The sequence below is a fragment of the Mus musculus genome, chromosome 12 (assembly GCF_000001635.26).
Source record: "Mus musculus strain C57BL/6J chromosome 12, GRCm38.p6 C57BL/6J".
In the NCBI taxonomy this organism is placed as follows: Eukaryota; Metazoa; Chordata; class Mammalia; order Rodentia; family Muridae; genus Mus; species Mus musculus.
In genome coordinates, this window is record NC_000078.6 from 43726511 (window position 1) to 43752459 (window position 25949).

The 25949-nt window shown below is 39.0% G+C and overlaps 1 long non-coding RNA gene and 1 other non-coding gene across 2 annotated transcripts in view; one reads left to right on the plus strand and one right to left on the minus strand.

Moving 5' to 3' along the window:
* Gm33384 overlaps nucleotides 1-25949 on the minus strand; it is a 224328-nt gene that overhangs the window by 99335 nt on the left and 99044 nt on the right. The window lies entirely within an intron of this gene.
* On the plus strand, nucleotides 16527-16655 carry Gm26326. The gene has a single exon (XR_003950334.1). It is a non-coding gene; the product is annotated as a small nucleolar RNA SNORA33 (small nucleolar RNA).

Below are 25949 nucleotides of genomic sequence, written 5' to 3' on the forward strand. Positions count from 1 at the left end.
TTTATTCTTTGTGTAGAGAAAGGCCATTGACTTGTTTGAGTTAATTTTATATCCAGCTACTTCACCGAAGCTGTTTATCAGGTTTAGGAGTTCTCTGGTGGAATTTTTAGGGTCACTTATATATACTATCATATCATCTGCAAAAAGTGATATTTTGAGTTCCTCTTTTCCAATTTGTATCCCCTTGATCTCCTTTTGTTGTCGAATTGCTCTGGCTAATACTTCAAGTACTATGTTGAAAAGGTAGGGAGAAAGTGGGCAGCCTTGTCTAGTCCCTGATTTTAGTGGGATTGCTTCCAGCTTCTCTCCATTTACTTTGATGTTGGCTACTGGTTTGCTGTAGATTGCTTTTATCATGTTTAGGTATTGGCCTTGAATTCCTGATCTTTCCAGAACTTTTATCATGAATGGGTGTTGGATCTTGTCAAATGCTTTTTCTGCATCTAACGAGATGATCATGTGGTTTTTGTCTTTGAGTTTGTTTATATAATGGATTACATTGATGGATTTTCGTATATTAAACCATCCCTGCATCCCTGGAATAAAACCTACTTGGTCAGGATGGATGATTGCTTTAATGTGTTCTTGGATTCGGTTAGCGAGAATTTTATTAAGGATTTTTGCATCGATGTTCATAAGAGAAATTGGTCTGAAGTTCTCTATCTTTGTTGGATCTTTCTGTGGTTTAGGTATCAGAGTAATAGTGGCTTCATAAAATGAGTTGGGTAGAATACCTTCTACTTCTATCTTGTGAAAAAGTTTGTGCAGAACTGGAGTTAGATCTTCTTTGAAGGTCTGATAGAACTCTGCACTAAACCCGTCTGGTCCTGGGCTTTTTTTGGCTGGGAGACTATTAATAACTGCTTCTATTTCTTTAGGGGATATGGGACTGTTTAGAAGGTCAACTTGATCCTGATTCAACTTTGGTACCTGGTATCTGTCCAGAAATTTGTCCATTTCGTCCAGGTTTTCCAGTTTTGTTGAGTATAGCCTTTTGTAGAAGGATCTGATGGTGTTTTGGATTTCTTCAGGATCTGTTGTTATGTCTCCCTTTTCATTTCTGATTTTGTTAATTAGGATTTTGTCCCTGTGCCCTTTAGTGAGTCTAGCTAAGGGTTTATCTATCTTGTTGATTTTCTCAAAGAACCAACTCCTCGTTTGGTTAATTCTTTGAATAGTTCTTCTTGTTTCCACTTGGTTGATTTCACCTCTGAGTTTGATTATTTCCTGCCGTCTACTCCTCTTGGGTGAATTTGCTTCCTTTTTTTCTAGAGCTTTTAGATGTGTTGTCAAGCTGCTAGTATGTGCTCTCTCCCGTTTTTTCTTGAAGGCACTCATAGCTATGAGTTTCCCTCTTAGAAATGCTTTCATTGTGTCCCAAAGGTTTGGGTACGTTGTGGCTTCATTTTCATTAAACTCTAAAAAGTCTTTAATTTCTTTCTTTATTCCTTCCTTGACCAAGGTATCATTGAGAAGAGTGTTGTTCAGTTTCCATGTGAATGTTGGCTTTCTGTTATTTATTTTGTTATTGAAGATCAGCCTTAGTGCATGGTGATCTGATAGGATACATGGGACAATTTCAATATTTTTGAATCTGTTGAGGCCTGATTTGTGACCTATTATGTGGTCAATTTTGGAGAAGGTACCATGAGGTGCTGAGAAGAAGGTATATCCTTTTGTTTTAGGGAAAAATGTTCTGTAGATATCTGTCAGATCCATTTGTTTCATCACTTCTGTTAGTTTCAGTGTGTCCCTGTTTAGTTTCTGTTTCCATGATCTGTCCATTGGTGAAAGTGGTGTGTTGAAGTCTCCCACTATTATTGTGTGAGGCGCAATGTGTGCTTTGAGCTTTACTAAAGTTTCTTTAGTGAATGTGGCTGCTCTTGTATTTGGAGCATAGATATTCAGAATTGAGAGTTCCTCTTGGAGGATTTTACCTTTGATGAGAATGAAGTGTCCCTCCTTGTCTTTTTTGATGACTTTGGGTTGGAAGTCAATCTTATCAGATATTAGGATGGCTACTCCTGCTTGTTTCTTCATACCATTTGCTTGGAAAATTGTTTTCCAGCCTTTCATTCTGAGGTAGTGTCTATCTTTTTCTCTGAGATGAGTTTCCTGTAAGCAGCAAAATGTTGGGTCTTGTTTGTGTAGCCAGTTTGTTAGTCTATGTCTTTTTATTGGCGAGTTGAGACCATTGATGTTAAGAGATATTAAGGAAAAGTAATTGTTGCTTCCTGTTATTTTAGTTGTTAAAGGTGGCATTCTGTTCTTGTAGCTGTCTTCTTTTAGGTTTGTTGAGGGATTACCTTCTTGTTTTTTCTAGGGCGTTGTTCCCGTTCTTGTATTGGTTTTTTTCTGTTATTATCCTTTGAAGGGCTGGATTCGTGGAGAGATAATGCGTGAATTTGGTTTTGTCGTGGAATACTTTGGTTTCTCCCTCTATGATAATTGAGAGTTTGGCTGGGTATAGTAGCCTGGGCTGCAGTTTGTGTTCTCTTAGTGTCTGTATAACATCTGTCCAGGCTCTTCTTGCTTTCATAGTCTCTGGTGAAAAATCTGGTGTAATTCTGATAAGCTTGCCTTTATATGTTACTTGACCTTTTTCCCTTACTGCTTTTAGTATTCTATCTTTATTTAATGCATTTGATGTTCTGATTATTATGTGTCGGGAGGAATTTCTTTTCTGGTCCAGTCTATTTGGAGTTCTGTAGGCTTCTTGTATGTTCATATGCATCTCATTCTTTAGATTTGGGAAGTTTTCTTCAATAATTTTGTTGAAGATGTTTGCTGGACCTTTGAGTTGAAAATCTTCATTCTCATCCACTCCTATTATCCGTACGTTTGGTCTTCTTATTGTGTCCTGGATTTCCTGGATATTTTGAGTTAGGATCTTTTTGCATTTTCCATTTTCTTTGATTGTTGTGCCGATGTTCTCTATGGAATCTTCTGCACCTGAGATTCTCTCTTCCATCTCTTGTATTCTGTTGCTGATGCTCAAATCTATGGTTCCAGATTTCTTTCCTAGGGTTTCTATCTCTAGTGTTGCCTCGCTTTGAGTTTTCTTTATTGTGTCTACTTCCCTTTTTAGGTCTAGTATGGTTTTGTTCATTTCCATCACCTGTTTGTATGTTTTTTCCTCTTTTTCTGTAAGGACTTCTACCTGTCTGATTGTGTTTTCCTGTTTTTCTTTAAGGACTTGTAACTCTTTAGCAGTGTTCTCCTGTATTTCTTTAAGTGATTTATTAAAGTCCTTCTTGATGTCCTCTACCATCATCATGAGATATGCTTTTAAATCTAGGTCTAGGTTCTCAGGTGTGTTGGGGTTCCCTGGACTGGGCGAAGTGGGTGTGCTGGGTTCTGGTGATGGTGAGTGGACTTGGTTCCTGTTAGTAAGATTCCTCCGTTTACCTTTCGCCATCTGGTAATCTCTGGAGTTAGTAGTTATAGTTGACTCTGTTTAGAGATTGTTCTTCTGATGATTCTGTTACCGTCTATCAGCAGACCTGGGAGACAGATTCTCTCCTCTGAGTTTCAGTGCTCAGAGCACTCTCTGCTGGCAAGCTCTCTTACAGGGAAGGTGCGCAGATATCTTGTATTTGGACCTCCTCCTGGCCGAAGAAGAAGGCCCAAAACAGGACCTTTCTCAGACACTGTGTTGCTTTGGCAGTTCCCAGGTAGTACAGACTCTCACCTAAGCAGACTAAATTCCTAAGTTCCTTGGAGTCCCGGGACCAAGATGGCGACCGCTGCTGCTGTGGCTTAGGTCGCCTCCCCAGCCGGGCGGGCACCTGTCCTCTGGTCCGGAAGGTGGCCGGCTGTCCCCGGCCCACACAGGGTGCTGCCTCAGCGCCTCTGTGCTTCTGCCTGTTCCAGAAGCTGTCAGGTTCTCTGGCGCACCCTCTCACCTGTTCAGACTAATTTCCTAAGTTCGGCGGGTCCCGGACCAAGATGGCGACCGCTGCTGCTGTGGCTTAGGCCGCCTCCCCAGCCGGGTGGGCACCTGTCCTCTGGTCCGGAAGGTGGCCGGCTGTCCCCGGCCCACGCAGGGTGCTGCCTCAGCGCCTCTGTGCTTCCGCCTGTTCCAGAAGCTGTCAGGTTCTCTGGCGCACCCTCTCACCTGTTCAGACTAATTTCCTAAGTTCGGCGGGTCCCGGACCAAGATCAATTGTAGACCTCTTACATTGACTAATATGTAAGCAGCTTTCATATTGCTTCAGCATAACTTTGTCTGTGCTTCTCTTAGCAATTATAATAGAGTCCCAGACTTTAGTAGCCCCAGACGTTAGCACTATAGACTCCATGCTGGAAGAACACTTCAGCCTATAAAACTCAGCTCACAGAGAGCACTATCTGTTAAAATAAAAACAAATATCTAATCCATCAAAGTCCATAGTTCTCAGAAGGTCTCAAAATGGACTAACCTTGTTTTCCTATCTGATTGTTCTTGTTAACAGAAATATGTCAAGCCAGGATATGGTTTTTGGGGTTTTTTTTTTTTTTTTTTTTTTTTTTTTGCTTAAGTACTCACGCTGAGAAAGGACTGGGGCTATACTGGGATCCTGAGCACTGCTGGCCATCTAATAAAGACTTTCTATTAGCTTGAATCCAAGTCCAAGTAGACTTCTCTGGTGGATACCCCACAACACAGGGGAAAGGAGACTGGGTCATCTTCTCTGTAGTATCAGAATCTCCAATTTCTGGGCCTGAGGCAACCATCACTTCTCTTGGGAAAGATCCCCTGCTCACACTCACACATAGGTGGCTCTTTTTGAAACTTCTCTTTAGCATTCACTTATTTTAGACAGCCTGAGAAACACCATGCTGTCTGAATATAAACACTGAGAATATTGGTTGATCTTGAACCTAACTGGTCTTCTATTCCTAGTGAGTTTTAGCACTGCAGCTCCTGCAGAAGTAAGGCACTCATTCAGCAAATCCATTGCTATCCATCAGCCATTCACTCACTTCATCCTGATGCCCCGAGGAGTAAACACCATAACTATATAGGCTGTTTTCCCATAATGGCGTTCTCCAGAGAGGATTCCTCCCACCACCTGGACATGCAAAGTGACTTTCCTTTCAAATTGGTATTTTCCTTTTTTTTTTTAAATTAGGTATTTTCCTCATTTACATTTCCAATGCTATCCCAAAAGTCCCCACAATCCCCTACCCACGCACTCCCACTTCTTGGCCCTGGCGTTCCTCTGTACTGAGGCATATAAAGTTTGCACAACCAATGGGCCTCTCTTTCCAGTGATGGCCTACTAGGCCATCTTCTGATACATATACAGCTAGAAACACGAGCTCTCGGGGATACTGGTTAGTTCATATTGTTGTTCCACCTATAGGGTTGTAGATCCTGTTAGCTCCTTTGGTACTTTCTCTAGCTCCTCCATTGGGGGCCCTGTGATCCATCCAATAGCTGACTGTGAGCATCCACTTATGTGTTTGCTAGGCCCCGGCATAGTCTCACAAGAGACAGCTCTATCAGGGTCCTTTCAGGAAAATCTTGCTAGTGTATGCAATGGTGTCAGCGTTTGGAGGCTGATTATGGGATGGATCCCCGGATGTGGCAGTCTCTAGATGGTCCATCCTTTTTTCTCAGCTCCAAAATTTGTCTCTGTAACTCCTTCCATGGATGTTTTGTTCCCAATTCTAAGAAGGGTCAAAGTGTCCACACGTTGGTATTCATTCTTCTTGAGTTTCATGTGTTTCGATATGTACTCACTTATAAGTGGATATTAGCCCAGAAACTTAGAATACCCAAGATATAAGATACAATTTGCGAAAAACATCAAATTGGTATTTTCCTATCTTCCCTGATAATGGCTCTTACTTAAGTGTCTGTGTTATATTTTGCCTTTGACTTCAGCGGTGGGTTGGGGGATAAAAATGAGGTATGTGAGCATTTGCACAAGTTGAGCATTAATTTCTCTGGAAATCTCTCAAAATCTATCAGTCACTGAGAGGCATTTGCTCAGACCTAAGGCATAGGAACCAATATAGAGTTCCTGAGTTCATTAGAAATGCAACTTATGAAGACATCTATGGATGATAGTGTTTGTTTTCAGACACTGAGACAAGGGACTGACGTTTATATTTTACATACCAAAGCAAACCTGGCCTCCAGGTTCTCCCAGCATCCCTCAGTCCCTACCTGGCATACTCTGCCCTCAACCATGAACTTCTCAAGCTATGGGCTGGGCTGCCCTTTCCCCAGAGCTTCTCCCTATATGATCCAGACGTTTTGGTCACTCTCTTCTCCTTTCTCTGCCACAGCATGCCCCTTTCTCTCTCTCTCCCCCCTAAATCCCCCTTCTCCATGGTTACTTCTCTGGCCTTGGTCATTAGGACCAGTGAACTTGCCCACAGGAGAGCAGCTTCCCAATAAGCCTGAGAGGGAGGGAGGGAGGGAGAGAGAGAGAGAGAGAGAGAGAGAGAGAGAGAGAGAGAGAGAGAGAGAGACAGGGACAGAGAGACAGAGAGACAGAGAGACAGAGAGACAGAGGTAGCAGACAGAGAGAGCGAGGAAGGACCAAACTTCCCCTTTTATAGCAAGCTAGACCTACCTGACAGGTAACTGTTGGGAGGAGCCTAGAAGGAATGCTAACAAAACACTAGCAACAAGAAGCCATCAACAAACTCATGTCTATAACTAGGACCCTCCAGTGAAAAAGAAATAAGACTATCTAATAACTAAAATCCCTAACACTGCTCTATTTATGCTATCAAAGCTTGCACACCCTGAGTGGGGCTCCTGGACCTATCTACCCTTCCAACCATGATCTGTGGCCTGCTGAAACAAATGCCCTGACATTGTATTATACATCAGTATACATTTTAATAATATTATGTATGTTTATGATGTGTGTCTATGTTCATATATGTGTATATATGTTTATATGTATGAATGTGTGTATGTGTATACATATGTGTATATGTGTGTTTTCATAGCTAGGCATAATGCTAAAAATAAGAAATATAATATTGATGTATATACTGTATGTAATGTGATCAGTGTCTTATGAAACAAAGTTCCAGAATGTAGAGAATTCATGCAAAACTTAAAATAAAGGAAAGTTAAATATTGAAGTAAAAATTGGGTGAGTATATTTCTAGTATCTGAAGAAACAAGATTAAAACCCTGGTGAGCTTTATGGGGGTAAGAGGACATGAAAATAGTCATCTATCTTTTGAAATAACAACCTTTTATGCTAAATGAGTATAAGGAGTAACTAGTTTCAACTGTTCTTAATTTTTAAATCCTGTAACAGCAGGCAGTATATTTTGCTAATTCACCAACAATGTTTATGGAAAGTCATAAATGGATGTGCGAGTACACTCACTAGGTTAGTGTAGTGCTATTGTACCCTAACTGTGAATGGCCAAGACAGTCAGGATGACAAAAACAAAAAGAAACAAAAAAAAAAAAACAAAAAAACAAAAACAAAAAAACAAAAAAAAAAAACACCAAGGCATTAAAATGGCTTTTGTAATTATGAGATTATAATATAATCTCGAAAAATACATTTTAAAATAGCTCATAGAAACACAGCACTTTAATTAAGATGTTGATAAGAGTGACAATATGTTCCTTGTGTATGAGTCAGGGATAAGGAATGAACTGGGCAGAACTTTGTATTAGTTCAGAAATTGAAGAGACTCTGTCCTGGGAGCAACTCTATTCCAATAGGATGGGAACTAATAAATAACAGAAACGTTGCATTTCTCTGTGCAGTACTGTTCAGAGGATGAGAGAGTCTAGACACTGTGAGTCCCAAAGGTTCAGTTATGGAAGCCTGGTCCCCAGCAGAGCAGTGCTGAGAAAGGGGAACCGTAAGAGGTGGTGTATCGTAGGAATTAATTAGAAATTGAGGGATTCATACCACTCTCTCGGGTCCCTCATTACTTCCTCCAAGACACAGCTATTAAATACAATGCATATCTTGATCCCTGAATCCCTCGGGCCTCCTGCTTCACAATTCAGCATCTCTCTCCTCCTGTTCCTCTACCACGATGCCCTCAGTCAAGATGTTTCACAGCCATAAGACCTTCACCAGAGACTGAGCATTATGTCTTTGAATCTCTAGACTTGGAGCCAAATAAATATATTTCTTTGCAAAGTACTCAGCTTAGACTTTTTTTTTTTTTAAGAACAGAAGGAAAGTAACACACACTGGATTTGTTTAGAATCCCTAATACAGACGAATGACAATTTGATCTACCTTAAGGTCTGGAGATAACATATGAAATAGTGACAAATGAGAGTGTGATGTTGTGAAAATACATTTCTTAGTTAAAACTCATGCAACTTTGGCAATGTAAATCATTTTATACTTATATTTACTTTTTATTCTTAATGACTATGAGGACAAAGATAGTTTATCACTTGTTAGACTCTGAGACAATTATCAAGTTCCAGGAAGCAGCCTAAAAATATCTGTTGAATACAAGTAAAATCGATTTGGAAAGGTAACATGCTCTTAAAAATTAACATATTTCATTCACGAGGAACAGTGTGTCATTATAAAGGAACTGTGAACTTTAGAAACTTAAATTTGGATTTAAGTTAGGTGAATTTAACAATTGACAGCATATAAATTTTGTAGTTAATATCAGAGTCCTATTTAATGAGTTATCTTTATTATCCAGTAAAGGAATATTTCTAACAAGTCTTTTTCTTTAAGAAAAATTACCTTTTGGAAAATTACTAAGAGGTAGGGTAGTAGAAAGTCTGGGTTGTTTTCTGTTGAAAATTTCAGTAATTACTGAAGTGGCAGTGATAGGCAGGTGATAAGGGAACAGGGTCTTCAACCCATGATTCATATTCTATGATTGGCTTAAGGAAAATTAAATGAAGGCCTTTTTCAGTAAAGAAATATAATGGTTGTTCTTTACTGTTAATGTTTTCGCTGTCGTTCCATGTGAATGGGCTAAGAATTTATAATTGCTCATTTTCTCAGCAATTAACTTCTCATCCAAGTCTCAAACATCATTTTCATGGCTTCCATTTTGCTTTATACCGTTAATTCTTTCGATTTTTGCCTCACAGTTAATTGATTGTAAGTATTCACCCTTGAGAAAACATTGCCATATAAGCAAACATTGCTATATGCTTTCCTACAAAGCTAAGGCTATGTTAATTCTTGTAGACAGCATCTCCTCCTTCATTATAGTGGTTTTCCCTCAGAAAGGGAATCATGTATTAAAAGAGAAATTTGAAAGCTGACACATGCTCAGTGTTATACTTACAGAAAGGGCAAAGAATGTCTATTTCATTGTACTATTTAAAACCCTCAAAATAAATATTTTAAGAAAAATCTTTTAAGTATTATTTATCATTTTGGTACATTAGTAAGGATTGTGCTGTGGAGAGACCATGTTGTAACCCTCTTGCTGATTTGTGGGGGAGAAGGAAGGAGCCCCTCCACTTCCTCCAAGTACCACAGAGGAAAGATGTAGGTATCTTGGCAGGGCACCATGTTTTGTCTGTCATGATTGGGCTTCATCTGCCAAAGTCTCTTTAGATACATTTTTTTCTAGTCAATTATACTTTATAAAAATCACACATTCGTTGCAGAAATGTGTTCACAACTTTTGTTGGTGTTTTATCATTAACCGTGGTGCAAATTAATATGTGTTAACAGATATATTAAGAAACAGGATATTTAACTGGTCGGAGACATTAATATAAGTGTGGCGCTTCAGACCCTGTATCTTTCCTAGACTTAGACTGAGGGCAAGCAGCAACCAGATGGCCTATCTCTGTTGTACCTATAAAGAATAGTGACCTTTTCCTATTTTCTTCTTGATACATTATCTTGTTCTTTTCATATTGCTCTGACTATAATAGCGCCCAGAATTCTTTTTACACAAACTGTCCAACTTTTCTATTTTTTTACATTTTTTAAATTTTAATTAAATATAATTGAATCACCTCCCATTTTCTTTTCTACCTCCAATCGTACACATGCCTTTAGCTCCTCTTTATTTCCTTTCAAATTCATGGCCTCTATTTCTTGTACTGTTATTATGTATACTACTTTCTGAGTCTGTTTAGTGTTGCTTGTATGTATATATTATTTCAGGTCTTTCTACTTTGGAATTATAATAAGTTAGGGGGATCAACTCGAAACAGCTCACTATTATTCTTATCCATGAAACCTCCATTATCCCCATCAAATGGTCACATCTTAAATTTCACAATTTTGGTATGAAAAACAAAAGAAAATTTGTGTGGACAAAGACAAAGACAGTGAACATTTCTACTTAATTTAAGTTAATGAAATTTTAATGTTACATTTTGGGATATGGATATATATATGTGTATATATATATATATATATATATATATATATATATATATATATCCTTTCTGGGTTTTTGTTTGCTTTCCATTTTACTTTTAAAGATTATCTAGTATCTTAATTAAAACAATTATTTTGAAACTCTTCTGTCGTCTAGATTTAATGCCAGAATCTTTATATAATCCTGCAATAGAGCTCAGAACCAGTCACTGCCATGTATATTATATTGATAAAATAAGGTACAAGGATGTTAGATGCATTGGCCTTGCCAGATAGAAACTAGAGCTAAAGGGCATATATGGAACACCAAAGTCTGTGTACCTTCTAGTAGAGGTAAGGTTATCTCAAAATAAGTTGAAGCTAATTTTAATAATTTTGAGCACACATACAATGAAACAAGTAGATTGGTAAATATTAACAATTTTGAGTACACATATAATGACACAATTAGAAAACTTTACCCATGGCCTCATGTGGTAGGTCTCAGGAGTTTTATAAATGTGTAATATCACTTTCAGGTTATGTGCTTATAAAGGCTAATCTTGGGTGTCAACATGACTATATCTGGAATCAAGCAAAATCCAAGGAGCTGGGTACATCAGTGAGACATTTTATATTTTATGTAATTAGATCATTTGAGGTGGGAAGACCCACCCTAAAACTGGAACATTTAAGGCTGGAAAAACCATGATAAATCTGGCCTACATCTTTTGGTGGCAGCTCACATAAAAGAACATGGAAAAGAAGCTTTGGCTCTCTGCCTGCTTGCCATCAGTCTCACTGGCAAGTTTCTCCATCCTGAGCAACTGCTATTAGAACCTACTTGGGATTCCAACATAGACTGAAAATTGTCAGCTCTCTTGCAATTTCCTGTTTGGGAATTGGTACTGTTGAGATACCCACTCTCATGGAACAAACAATGGAAGAACTTTGGCCATTGAATCAGAAGACAGCCATTATAGGCCTATTCAAACAACAGTCTGTAAATCACTTTAATAAATCTCATAGACATGTACCAGCCATCTACGTGGATGCAATAAGACCGGGTGCCTCATCTTTCCTACTGCTCCTTTCTCTCCATGATAGGCTGTGCCCTCTCCAACTATAAAGCAAACTATGCCTGTCCTAAGTTACTTTTCTCAGCCATGTGTCACTCTCTAGTTTGACAGAATCTGAAAAAAGATACTCAAAATTTTTATTATTTTTAAATTTTGTATTCATGTATGGCATTTACATCATTCTCCCTCCCCCTCCTCCCTTAACTGTTCCTATCCTGCATCTCACATTCATGGCCTCTCTTTTTATTATTGTTTCAACTATTTAGTGTACATTTATTATATATAATATATGTGATATATAATATATAATGTGTTATATGTCATATATCATGGTCCTATATTATATCATATATTTATATTATATATTATGTATATGCATCATGTATCACACATCATATATCACACATCATGTATCACATATCATGTGTCATATATCATCATATATCACATATAATTATTATATATGAGTGTATGTGTGTGCATGTGTGTTTAGGAATGACCATTTGTAACTGAATAGTCAATTAGAGGGCTTAACCATAGGAAAGCCTGATTTTTCCCACTCTCAGAGGGAGGAAGGTGGGGAGAGAGAAGAAGAGAGGTGGGGTAGAAACGTTTGGTGCCTAGGAATCAAAATGGGTTAAATACTTTAATAAATGTTTGAAGAAGAGGAAATGCTCAAAGAAATGCTTTATGCCACAAATTATTGGAGGAATGGGTTTTATTTCCCAGTTAGTTACCAATTGAAAAAGTGAAAATATGAACAACTCAGACTTTTATGAGCTTCATATATGAATTCCACTGGGAGCAGCTCCTGTAGGAAATCATTTGCTCTCCCTTAAGAGAGATGGAAATGTTTGTAGCCTATAACCTTATAGTCCTCATTCTGCCATAGCCACAGAGGAATATTTGTACCTGAGACATGAAAATGAGTGCTCACTGACACATTCTCTGTAATAGCTACAAGATGAAAATAGACCAGATACCCATAAAAAGGAGAATGAGAGTAAACTAAAAGCATAAAATACAATGCTGTATAATGTTGAATTTTCACCCAGCCTATGCAGATCTTGTCTGCTGGACCTGGGATCTGAGAACCTGAAATAATGGAGTAGACTACACTCTACTGCTATAGGCAAACTTACTTTAGTTTTGGTGTACTTTTATATATGAATGTAACAAAGAAAACAATGATCTAAGGAAGGCTGGTTCAGTTTAGAAGAATATCAGAAAAGCATGTAGATAAACATCAGTGAGCACATTCAAAATATGAACAGAACAGTCGTTTCTGAGAACTTTCTCAGAACAGACCAATTTAAATACAATTGCCAGGCACTAACTATAGATTATATCTGGGAAATCATGAAAGCAAGGCAAATTCAGGGTACGCTGGCCAGATTGGGTTCTATATCCATGATCTGACTCACAACAAGAATAAACATGTCTCATAAATTGAATGTAAATGTTTGTCAGAGAAGACATGAAATCAAGTCCAAGATCAATTCAGGAGACAAAATGCTCCTGAGGTAAAAGGCCCTCTGCCTCCTGAGCTGCTCTCACAGTGAACCAAGCAAGGCATTGATCACCATGGGTATCTCATGCTGACAATGTCATGGAAAACAGACTACTCCAAATAATATGGATATAGTATACTGAGGGAATAAATAAGTCACAAGAAGTAAACAGACATTATTTCACATATTTGATTGCATAATCACAAGAAAGTAACACACCATTTAGAAGTACATTTTTATGCAGTGAACTACAAAGAAAGTCATAGGAATGTTATCTAAGAAATAGAGATAATTTTTCTCTTAGTGGAAAGGAAGTTTTCAGAAAAGGTACATATGGTGTGGCTAATATGCAGTGTTTTAAGATATTTTCCTGCTGCTCATTTACCAGGTAACTACAAAATTGTGTTTAATTTCATTATTCTCTCAATATTAGCTGAGAATTTAATACAAAAATTGTATTATACATAGATTAGTTAAATCAAAAATTCTTTATTTTTACAATGTTTACTTTTCTATTATTCTAAATTAAATTCCCCTCTCCATTTTTCTTTTTTTTAAAAGCCTGATCTTTAAAATGTTTGAATTTTTCACTCTAATAAAATATTGAAACTGGAATATCTGAGGGGATAAAAGGAAGGTCAGTTTAAATAATGTTCCTTTAAGGAAAGGTAGCATTTCAACTGTCGTGTAAAGTTTGATAGAAATGTGGTATTAGAGAAAGAAAGCTCAATATGTACAAGGCCAGAGAAATGTTCAGTAACTGGTAGACTAAACTAGAGCACGAGCTCATGTATAAAAATGACTGGAGCTGTGTCCATAAAGATCAGAAAATATGGTGCCAAGGGGTTACATGAAAATGTATAAATGTAGACTAATCATGGATCTCCATCATTTAGTCTAGATTTTTAGAACTCAAATGCTAAAGTGTACTAAAAGACTATCCTAGGAGATATAAATGCCCACAGAGTGAGTAAGTCTCAGCAAAAGTAACAATTCTAAAACATACATGTTGTCTTCTGATCACAGAATTTCCATTAACATTTTCTAACATAATATTCTAAATAAATCTAAGTCTATATGTTCTGTCTCCTTCTTTATACTTCTTAGTATCATATCCGGAGAGATGCCTGTCAGGCACTTATGGACATCACCTACTTGATCATAGTCCACACCCATTTTACTATTCTTTATGAGGCCCTGTGATTTTAATAGCAATATTCCCAGGTGTCAATATTCATTATACAATAGAGTCAAGCATTAGAGTAGTCACTTTTTTCTTCAATTGTAATATTCTCTGGAATTCCTACCCTTCTTTGACTTCATTTCTCCTCTCAAAATACCAAAGTACATTTTTGTTAGTACAATCATTTTACAGGGAAGGCAACAAGCAAATCATGTATATCATTGCCTCTTCAGTGAGAAACCTGGATTTTGAAAACTGTCCAGTATCCATTTATGTATTTATTTAGTATTTTCTATTGAATATGTTTGGCCTTTGAAGTATAACTTTCAGAACCCCATGGTAGCTGGACACCATTAAGTGATAGTTTACCTTAGTGAACATTACTGGAAGCTGACAGGATTCCCATCATCCTTTCCTCCTGGATTAGAGAAATAGGACTCAACTAGCTGAGGATCTTACGTGATTATAGTATCATAGTAGGCATTTTTAGAAATATAGGTACTGAGAAAAATGTTGAATGGAGTTTTAAAATCATGTTTTAAGACATTTACATTTTTGGTTCAATGACCCTAAAATTAATATAAAATACAGTATCTTATCAAATATTGTTCATTAACATTTTCCTTAGGAAGGTCCCAAGGTGCCCAGAGGACTCCCCAAGCTGCAGGTGCCCTAACATGCCCAGGATCTTAGGATCATTAGTGAGTGGAACACAACATCTGTTCCAAACCAATGGTGATAGGCCTGTGCCAGCATCAGGGACACAGAAAACCCACCTGACCAGGAGCACAGGTCCTTTCCAGTGGGCACCAGCACTGGACCACATTGGGTGAGAACTCTGCTGAACTTCCCAAGGTCCCCAGAGGACTCTCCACGCTGAAGGTGCCCTAGCATGCCCAGGATCTTAGGGTCACTGGTGAGAGGAACACAACATCTGTTCCAAACCAATGGTGACAGGTCTGTGACAGCAGGAGTAAGGACACATGAGCCCTGTCTGACCAGCACCTTGAGTTCCTTCTGATTTGTGTTGGTATACCTAAGTTTCAAACACACCAGACAGCCTCATGGTCTCCAGAGGAGACACCATTTCCAGGAGCTGTAACATGCCCAGGATCTTAGGATTTCAGGATACCAGGATACCAGGAGCTTGGTCACACCAGGATATCAGGGACTCAGAGGAAGCTTGACTACTAAGAACTGTGACACACCCAGAATCTAAGGTTCACAGGATCTCAGAATCACAGGATCACAGAGAAAGCTGGACTCTGAGGAGTCCTGAATCAACTGGTATTATATGAGAGACAGGTTCCAATCAGATATATTGAGGGCGGCAAGCACTTGAGATAATCAGATGGCAGGAGGGCAAGATGAGAACAGAAGCAACAGAAACCAAGGTTACTTGGCATCATCAGAACCAAACTCTCCCACCATAGTAAGTCCTGTGTACACCATCACAACAGAAAAGCAAGATATGGATCTAAAGTCACTTCTCATGAGGATGATGGAGGACTTTAAGAAGGAAATAAATAACTCCCTCAAAGAAATACAGGAGAACACAGGTAAAAAGCTAGAAACCCTTAGAGAAGAAGCACAAAAATCCCTTAAAGAGTAACAGGAAAATACTACCAAACAGGTGAAAAATTGAACTAAACCATTCAGGACCTAAAAATAGAAGTAGAAATGAGAAAGAACTCACAAAGGGAGACAACTCTGGAGATAGAAATCCTAGGAAAGAAATCAGGAACCATACATTTGAGCATCAGCAACAGAATACAAGAGATGGAAGAGAGAATCTCAGGTGCAGAAGATTCCATAGAAAACATGAACACAACAATCAAAGAAAATTCAAAATGACAAAAGAACCTAACTCAAAACATCCAGGAAATCCAGGACACAATGAGAAAACCAATCCTAAGGATAATAGGTATGGATGAGAATGAAGGCTTTCAAATTAAAGGGTCAGTAAATATCTTCAACAAAATTATAGAAGAAAACTTCCCTAACCTAAAGAGAGAGATGCCCATGATAATACATGAAGCCTACAGAACTCCAAATAGACTAGACCAGAAAAGAAATTCCTCCTGACATACAATAATAAGAACAACAAATGCACTAAACAATGAAAGAATAATAAAAGCAGTAAGGGAAAAAGGTCAAGTAACATATAAAGGTAGACCTATTAGAATTACACCAGATTCTCACCAGACTGTGAATGGCAGAAGAACCTGGATAGGTATTATACAGACCCTAAGAGAACACAAATGCCATTGCAGGCTACTATACCCAACAAAACTTTCAATTACCATAGATGGAGACACCAAAGCATTTGATGACAAAACCAAACTCACACATTATCTTTCCACAAATCCAGCCCTTTAAAAGATAATAAAGGGAAAACACCAACACAAAGACAAAAATTACACCCTAGAAAAAGCAAGAAAGCAATCCTTCAAGAAACCAAAAGGAAAAGTCAGCCAATTAATCTGCTTATCTCAATGTTTCTGCAGAAATTTAGAAAGGGCTGGAAATGATAGTGTCATGATATGAATCTTAAGGGCAGCTGAAGCCTTTAAGGTCCCTGAAAGTGGCTACAGTATTAAAAAAATAATAATAATAACCAAAAAGAAGACAGCCACAAGAACAGAATGCCAAGTCTAACAACAAAAATAATAGGAAGCAACAATTACTTTTCCTTAATATCCCTTAACATCAATGGACTCAATTCCCCAATAACATGACATAGACTAAGAGACTGGCTACATAAGAAGGACCCAATATTTTGCTGCATACAGTAAACACACCTCAGGGACAAAGACAGAAACTACCTCAGAGTAAAAGGATGGAAAACAAATTTCCAAAAAAATGGTCTGAAGAAACAGCCTGGAGTAGCCATTCTAATGTTGAAGAAAATCAACTTCTACCCGAAAGTTATCAAAAAAAGACAAAGAGGGGCATTTCATACTCATCAAAGGTAAAACCTTCCAAGATGAACTCTCAATTCTGAATATCTATGCTCCAAATGCAAGGGCATCCACATTCATTACAGAAACTTTGGTAGACCTCTGTACTGGCTAGTTTTGTGTCAACTCGACACAGCTGGAGTTATCACAGAGAAAGGAAATTCAGTTGAGGAAACGCCTCAACGAGATCCAACTGTAAGGCATTTCCTCAATTAGTGGTCAAGGGTAAAAGGCCCCTTGTGGGTGCGACTATCTCTGGGCTGGTAGTCATGGGTTCTATAAGGTAGCAGGCTGAGCAAGCCAGGGGAAGCAAGCCAGTAATGAACATCCCTCCATGGCCTCTGCATCAGCTCCTGCTTCCTGACCTGCTTGAGTTCCAGTCCTAACTTCCTTGGTGATGAACAGCAGTATGGAAATGTAAGCCAAATAATCCTTTCCTCCCCAACTTGCTTCTTGGTCAACATGATGTTTGTGCAGGAATAGAAACCCTGACTAAGACAACCTCAAAGGACACATTGCACCACACACAATAGTAGTAGGAGACTTTAACACCCCACTCTCATTAATAGACAAATCCTCGAAACAAAAACTAAACAGAGGCACAATGAAACTAACAGAAGTTATGAAAAAAAAATGGATTTAACAGATATCTACAGGACATTTTTTCCTAAAACAAAAGGATATACCTTCTTATCAGCACTATCTGTTACCTTGTCTAAAATTGACCATATAATCGGTCAAAAACCAGGCCTCAACAGATATAAAAATATTGAAATTATCCCATGCATCCTATCATAGGACCACAGACTGAAGCTGATCTTCAATAACAACATAAATAATAGGAAGCCAACGTTCAGTTAAAATCTGAACAACACTACTCAATGATAACTTGGTCAAGAAAGAAATAATGTAAGAAATTAAAGACTTTTTATGGTTTAATGAAAATGAAGCCACAACATACCCAAACTTATGGGACACAATGAAAGTAGTCCTAGGAGGAAAACTCATAGCTCTGAGTGCCTCCAAAAAGAAATTAAAGAGTGTACACACAAGCACCTTGACAGCACACCTAAAAGCTCTAGAACAAAAGGAAGCAAATTCAGCCAAGAGGAGTAGACTGCAGGAAATATCAAACTCAGGGCTGAAATCAACCAAGAGGAAACAAAAAGAACTATAGAAAGAATCAACCAAACTGGTTCTTTGAGAAAATCAACAAGATAGATAAACTCTTAGCCAGACTAACTAGAGGGCACAGGGACACTATCCTAATTAACAAAATCAGAAATGAAAGGGGAGACATAACAAAAGAAACTGAGAAAATCAAAAGCATCATCAGATCATACCCTAAAAGGCTACTCAATAAAACTGGAAAACCTGGAAGAAATGGACAATTTTCTAGACATATACCAGGTGCCAAAGACAAATCAAGATCAGATTAAAGATCTAAACAACCCCATATCCCCTAAAGAAATAGAAGAAGTTATCAATAGTCAAAAAAAAAAAAAAAAAAAAAAAAAAGCCCAGGACCAGATGGGTTTAGTGCAGAGTTCTATCAGACCTCCAAAAAGACCTAATTCCAATTCCCCTCAAACTATTTCACAAAATAGAAACAAAAGGTACTCTGCCCAAGTCATTCTATGAAGCCACAATTACTCTGATACCTAAACCATATAAAGACCCAACAAGGAAAGAGAACTTCAAACCAATTTTCCTTTTGAATATCAATGCAAAAATACTCCATAAAATTCTCACAAACCAAAACACATGAAACTCAAGAAGAATGAAGACTAAAGTGTGGACACTTTGCCCCTTCTTAGAATTGTGAACAAAACAACCATGGAAGGAGTTACAGAGACAAAGTTTGGAGCTGAGACAAAAGGATGGACCACCCATAGACTGCCCCACCCAGGGGTCCATCACATAATCAGCCAACAAATGCAGACAGTATTGCATACACCAGCAAGATTTTGCTGAAGGGACCCTGATATAGCTGTCTCTTGTGAGGCTATGCCAGTGCCTGGCAAACACAGAAGTGGATGCTCACAGTCATCTATTGGATGGAACACAGGGCCCCCAATGGAGGAGCTAGAGAAAGTACCCAAGGAGCTAAAGGGGTCTGCAACCCTATAGGTGGTATAGGTGGAATAACAATATGAACTAACCAGTACCCCCAGAGTTCACGTCTCTAGCTGCATATGTAGCAGAAGATGACCTAGTCGGCCATCACTGGGAAGGGAGGCCCCTTGGTCTTGCAAACTTTATATGCCCCAGTACAGGGGAAACACCAGGCCAAGGGGAGGGAGTGGGTGGGTAGGGGAGCAGGGGGGCTGAGGGAATAGGGGACTTTCAGGATAGCATTTGAAATGTAAATGAAGTAAATACCTAATAAAAAATTGGAAAAAAATTCTCGCAAACCGAATCCAAGAATACATCAATATGATCATCCATTATGATCAAGTAGGCTTCAACCCAGGGATGCAGGAATGGTTTAATACAGGAAATCCAACAACATAATCCACTATATAAACAAACTCAAAGAGAAAAACCACATGATCTTCTTCTTAGATGCTGAGAAAGCATTTGACAAAATCCAATACCCCTTCATGATAAAAGTCTTGGAAAGAACAGGAATTCAAGGCCCATAGCTAACATAATAAAAGCAATATAGAGCAAACCAGAAGCCAACATTAAACTATACGGAGAGAAACTTGAAGCAATCCCACTAAAATCAGGAACTAGACAAGGCTGCTCACTTTCTCCCCACCTATTCAATATAGTACTTGAAGTCCTAGCCAGAGGAATTTGACAACAAAAGGAGATCAAGGGGATATAAAATGAAAAGGAAGAAGTCAAAATATCACTATTTGCAGATGATATGATAATATATATAAGAGACTCTAAAAATTCTACCAGAAAACTCCTAAACCTGGTAAACAGCTTCAGTGCAGTAGTTGAATATCTAATTAACTCAAACAAATCAGTGGCCTTTCTCTACACAAAGAATAAACATGATGAGAAAGAAATTAGGGAAATAAAACCCTCCCCAATAGTTAAAAATAATATAAAATACCTTGATGTGACTCTAACTAAGGAAGTCAAAGATATGTATGATAAGAACTTCAACTTTCTAAAGAAAGAAATTAAAGATCTCAGAAGATGGAAATATCTCCCATGCTCATGGATTGTCAGGATTAATATAGTAAAAATAGTTATCTTGCCAAAAAAAATCTACAGATTCAATGCAATCCCCATCAAAATTCCAACTCAATTCTTCACAATGTTAGAAAGGGTAATTTACAAATCCATCTAGAATAATAATAATAATAAAACTAGGATGGTAAAAACTATTCTCAACAATAAATGAACCTTTGATGGAATCATCATTCCTAACCTCAAGCTGTACTACAGAGCAATTGTATTAAACAAAACTGCACAGTACTGGTTCAGTGACAGACAGGTAGATCAATGGAATATAATTGAAGATGCAGAAATGAACCCATATACCTATGATCTTTGACAAGGGATCTAAATCCATCCAGTAGAAAAAAGACAGCATTTTCAACAAATGGTGCTGGCACAACTGGTGGTTATCATGTAGAAGAATGTGAATTGATCCATTCCTATCTCCTTGTACAAAGCTCAAGTCTAAGTGGATCAAAGAACTCCTCATAAAACCAGAGACACTGAAACTTAAAGAGGAGAAAGTGGGGAAAAAACCTTAAAGATATGGGCACAGGAGAAAAATTCCTGAATAGAACAGCAATGGCTGGTGCTGTAAGATTGGGAATCAACAAATAGGTCCTCATAAAATTTGAACTTTCTGTAAGGGAAAAGACACTGTCAATAAGACAAAAAGGCCAGCAATAGATTGTGAAAGGATCTTTACCTATCCTAAATCTGATAGGGGACTAATACCCAATATATATAAAGAACTTAAGAAGTTAGACTCCAGAGAATAAAATAACACTATTAAAAATGGGGTGCAGAGCTAAGCAAAGAATTCTCAAGTGAAGAATGCCAAATGGCTGAGAAGCAACTGAAAAAATGTTCAACATCCTTAATCATCAGGGAAATGCAAATCAAAACAACCCTGAGATTCCACCTCACACCAGTCGGAATGGCAAAGATCAAAAATTCAGGTGACAGCAGATGCTGGCAAGGATGTGGAGAAAGAGGAACACTCCTCAATTGCTGATGGGATTGCAAGCTGGTACAACCACTCTGGAAATCAGTTTGGCAGTTCCTCAGAAAACTGGACATAGTACTACTGGAAGATGCAGCAATACTTCTCCTGGGCATAGACCCAGAAGATGTTCCAATTTGTAATAAGGAAACATGCTGCACTATGTTCATAGCAGCCTTATTTATAATAGCCAGAAGCTGGAAAAGAACCCAGATGTCCCTCAACAAAAGAATGGATACAGAAAATGTGGTACATTTACACAATGGAGTACTACTTAGCTATTAAAAACAATGAATTTATGATATTCTTGGGCAAAAGAATGGATCTGGAGAATATCATCCCAAGTGAGGTAACCCAATCACAAAAGAACACACATGATATTCACTCACTGATAAGTGGATATTAGTCCAGAAACTTAGAATACCCAAGATATAATTTGAAAAACACATGAAACTCACGGAGGAGGAAGACCAAAGTGTGGATACCTCAATCCTTCTTAGAATGGGGAAACAAATAACCATTGAAGGAGTTACAGAAACAAAGTTCAGAGCTGAGAGAGAAAGAAGGACCATCCAGAGACTGCCCCACCTGGGGATCCATCCCATATACAACCACCAAACCCAGACACTATTGCATATGCCAGCAAGATTTTGCTGACAGGACCCTGATAATAGCTGTCTCTTGTGAGGCTATGCCAATGCCTCACAAATACAGAAGTGGATGCTCACAGTCAGCTATTGGATGGGTCACACGGCCCCCAATGATGGCTCTAGAGAAAGTACCCAAGGAGCTAAAGGTGTCTGCAACCCTATGGGAGGAACAACAATATGAACTAATCAGTACCCCCAGAGCTCATGTCTCTAGCTGCCTATGTAGCTGACCATGGCCTAGTCGACCATCATTGGGAGGAGAGGCCCTTGGTCTTGCAAAGATTATATGCCCCATTACAGGGTAATGCCCCCAGAAGTGGGAGTGGTTGGGTGGGGAGCAGTGCGGGAGAGGGCATAGGGGACTTCGGGATAGCATTTGAAATGTAAATTAAGAAAATATAGGAGGCAGCACCCTGTGTGGGCCGGGGACAGCCGGCCACCTTCCGGACCGGAGGACAGGTGCCCGCCCGGCTGGGGAGGCTACCTAAGCCACAGCAGCAGCGGTCGCCATCTTGGTCCTGGACCCGCCGAACTTAGGAAATTAGTCTGAACAGGTGAGACGGTGCGCCAGAGAACCTGACAGCTTCTGGAACAGGCGGAAGCACAGAGGCGCTGAGGCAGCACCCTGCGTGGGCCGGGGACAGCCGGCCACCTTCCGGACCAGAGGACAGGTGCCCACCCGGCTGGGGAGGCGGCCTAAGCCACAGCAGCAGCGGTCGCCATCTTGGTCCGGGACCTGCCGAACTTAGGAAATTAGTCTGAACAGGTGAGAGGGTGCGCCAGAGAACCTGACAGCTTCTGGAACAGGCAGAAGCACAGAGGCACTGAGGCAGCACCCTGTGTGGGCCGGGGACAGCCGGCCACCTTCCGGACCAGAGGACAGGTGCCCACCCGGCTGGGGAGGCAACCTAAGCCACAGCAGCAGCGGTCGCCATCTTGGTCCCGGGACTCCAAGGAACTTAGGAATTTAGTCTGCTTAGGTGAAAGTCTGTACCACCTGGGAACTGCCAAAGCAACACAGTGTCTGAGAAAGGTCCTGTTTTGGGCCTTCTTCTTCGGCCAGGAGGAGGTCCAAATACAAGATATCTGCGCACCTTCCCTGTAAGAGAGCTTGCCAGCAGAGAGTGCTCTGAGCACTGAAACTCAGAGGAGAGAATCTGTCTCCCAGGTCTGCTGATAGACGGTAACAGAATCACCAGAAGAACAATCTCTAAACAGAGTCAACTATAACTACTAACTCCAGAGATTACCAGATGGCGAAAGGTAAACGGAGGAATCTTACTAACAGGAACCAAGACCACTCACCATCACCAGAACCCAGCACACCCACTTCGCCCAGTCCAGGGAACCCCAACACACCTGAGAACCTAGACCTAGATTTAAAAGCATATCTCATGATGATGGTAGAGGACATCAAGAAGGACTTTAATAAATCACTTAAAGAAATACAGGAGAACACTGCTAAAGAGTTACAAGTCCTTAAAGAAAAACAGGAAAACACAATCAAACAGGTAGAAGTCCTTACAGAAAAAGAGGAAAAAACATACAAACAGGTGATGGAAATGAACAAAACCATACTAGACCTAAAAAGGGAAGTAGACACAATAAAGAAAACTCAAAGCGAGGCAACACTAGAGATAGAAACCCTAGGAAAGAAATCTGGAACCATAGATTTGAGCATCAGCAACAGAATACAAGAGATGGAAGAGAGAATCTCAGGTGCAGAAGATTCCATAGAGAACATCGGCACAACAATCAAAGAAAATGGAAAATGCAAAAAGATCCTAACTCAAAATATCCAGGAAATCCAGGACACAATAAGAAGACCAAACGTACGGATAATAGGAGTGGATGAGAATGAAGATTTTCAACTCAAAGGTCCAGCAAACATCTTCAACAAAATTATTGAAGAAAACTTCCCAAATCTAAAGAATGAGATGCATATGAACATACAAGAAGCCTACAGAACTCCAAATAGACTGGACCAGAAAAGAAATTCCTCCCGACACATAATAATCAGAACATCAAATGCACTAAATAAAGATAGAATACTAAAAGCAGTAAGGGAAAAAGGTCAAGTAACATATAAAGGCAAGCCTATCAGAATTACACCAGATTTTTCACCAGAGACTATGAAAGCCAGAAGAGCCTGGACAGATGTTATACAGACACTAAGAGAACACAAACTGCAGCCCAGGCTACTATACCCAGCCAAACTCTCAATTATCATAGAGGGAGAAACCAAAGTATTCCACGACAAAACCAAATTCACGCATTATCTCTCCACGAATCCAGCCCTTCAAAGGTTAATAACAGAAAAAAACCAATACAAGAACGGGAACAACGCCCTAGAAAAAACAAGAAGGTAATCCCTCAACAAACCTAAAAGAAGACAGCCACAAGAACAGAATGCCACCTTTAACAACTAAAATAACAGGAAGCAACAATTACTTTTCCTTAATATCTCTTAACATCAATGGTCTCAACTCGCCAATAAAAAGACATAGACTAACAAACTGGCTACACAAACAAGACCCAACATTTTGCTGCTTACAGGAAACTCATCTCAGAGAAAAAGATAGACACTACCTCAGAATGAAAGGCTGGAAAACAATTTTCCAAGCAAATGGTATGAAGAAACAAGCAGGAGTAGCCATCCTAATATCTGATAAGATTGACTTCCAACCCAAAGTCATCAAAAAAGACAAGGAGGGACACTTCATTCTCATCAAAGGTAAAATCCTCCAAGAGGAACTCTCAATTCTGAATATCTATGCTCCAAATACAAGAGCAGCCACATTCACTAAAGAAACTTTAGTAAAGCTCAAAGCACACATTGCGCCTCACACAATAATAGTGGGAGACTTCAACACACCACTTTCACCAATGGACAGATCATGGAAACAGAAACTAAACAGGGACACACTGAAACTAACAGAAGTGATGAAACAAATGGATCTGACAGATATCTACAGAACATTTTACCCTAAAACAAAAGGATATACCTTCTTCTCAGCACCTCATGGTACCTTCTCCAAAATTGACCACATAATAGGTCACAAATCAGGCCTCAACAGATTCAAAAATATTGAAATTGTCCCATGTATCCTATCAGATCACCATGCACTAAGGCTGATCTTCAATAACAAAATAAATAACAGAAAGCCAACATTCACATGGAAACTGAACAACACTCTTCTCAATGATACCTTGGTCAAGGAAGGAATAAAGAAAGAAATTAAAGACTTTTTAGAGTTTAATGAAAATGAAGCCACAACGTACCCAAACCTTTGGGACACAATGAAAGCATTTCTAAGAGGGAAACTCATAGCTATGAGTGCCTTCAAGAAAAAACGGGAGAGAGCACATACTAGCAGCTTGACAACACATCTAAAAGCTCTAGAAAAAAAGGAAGCAAATTCACCCAAGAGGAGTAGACGGCAGGAAATAATCAAACTCAGGGGTGAAATCAACCAAGTGGAAACAAGAAGAACTATTCAAAGAATTAACCAAACGAGGAGTTGGTTCTTTGAGAAAATCAACAAGATAGATAAACCCTTAGCTAGACTCACTAAAGGGCACAGGGACAAAATCCTAATTAACAAAATCAGAAATGAAAAGGGAGACATAACAACAGATCCTGAAGAAATCCAAAACACCATCAGATCCTTCTACAAAAGGCTATACTCAACAAAACTGGAAAACCTGGACGAAATGGACAAATTTCTGGACAGATACCAGGTACCAAAGTTGAATCAGGATCAAGTTGACCTTCTAAACAGTCCCATATCCCCTAAAGAAATAGAAGCAGTTATTAATAGTCTCCCAGCCAAAAAAAGCCCAGGACCAGACGGGTTTAGTGCAGAGTTCTATCAGACCTTCAAAGAAGATCTAACTCCAGTTCTGCACAAACTTTTTCACAAGATAGAAGTAGAAGGTATTCTACCCAACTCATTTTATGAAGCCACTATTACTCTGATACCTAAACCACAGAAAGATCCAACAAAGATAGAGAACTTCAGACCAATTTCTCTTATGAACATCGATGCAAAAATCCTTAATAAAATTCTCGCTAACCGAATCCAAGAACACATTAA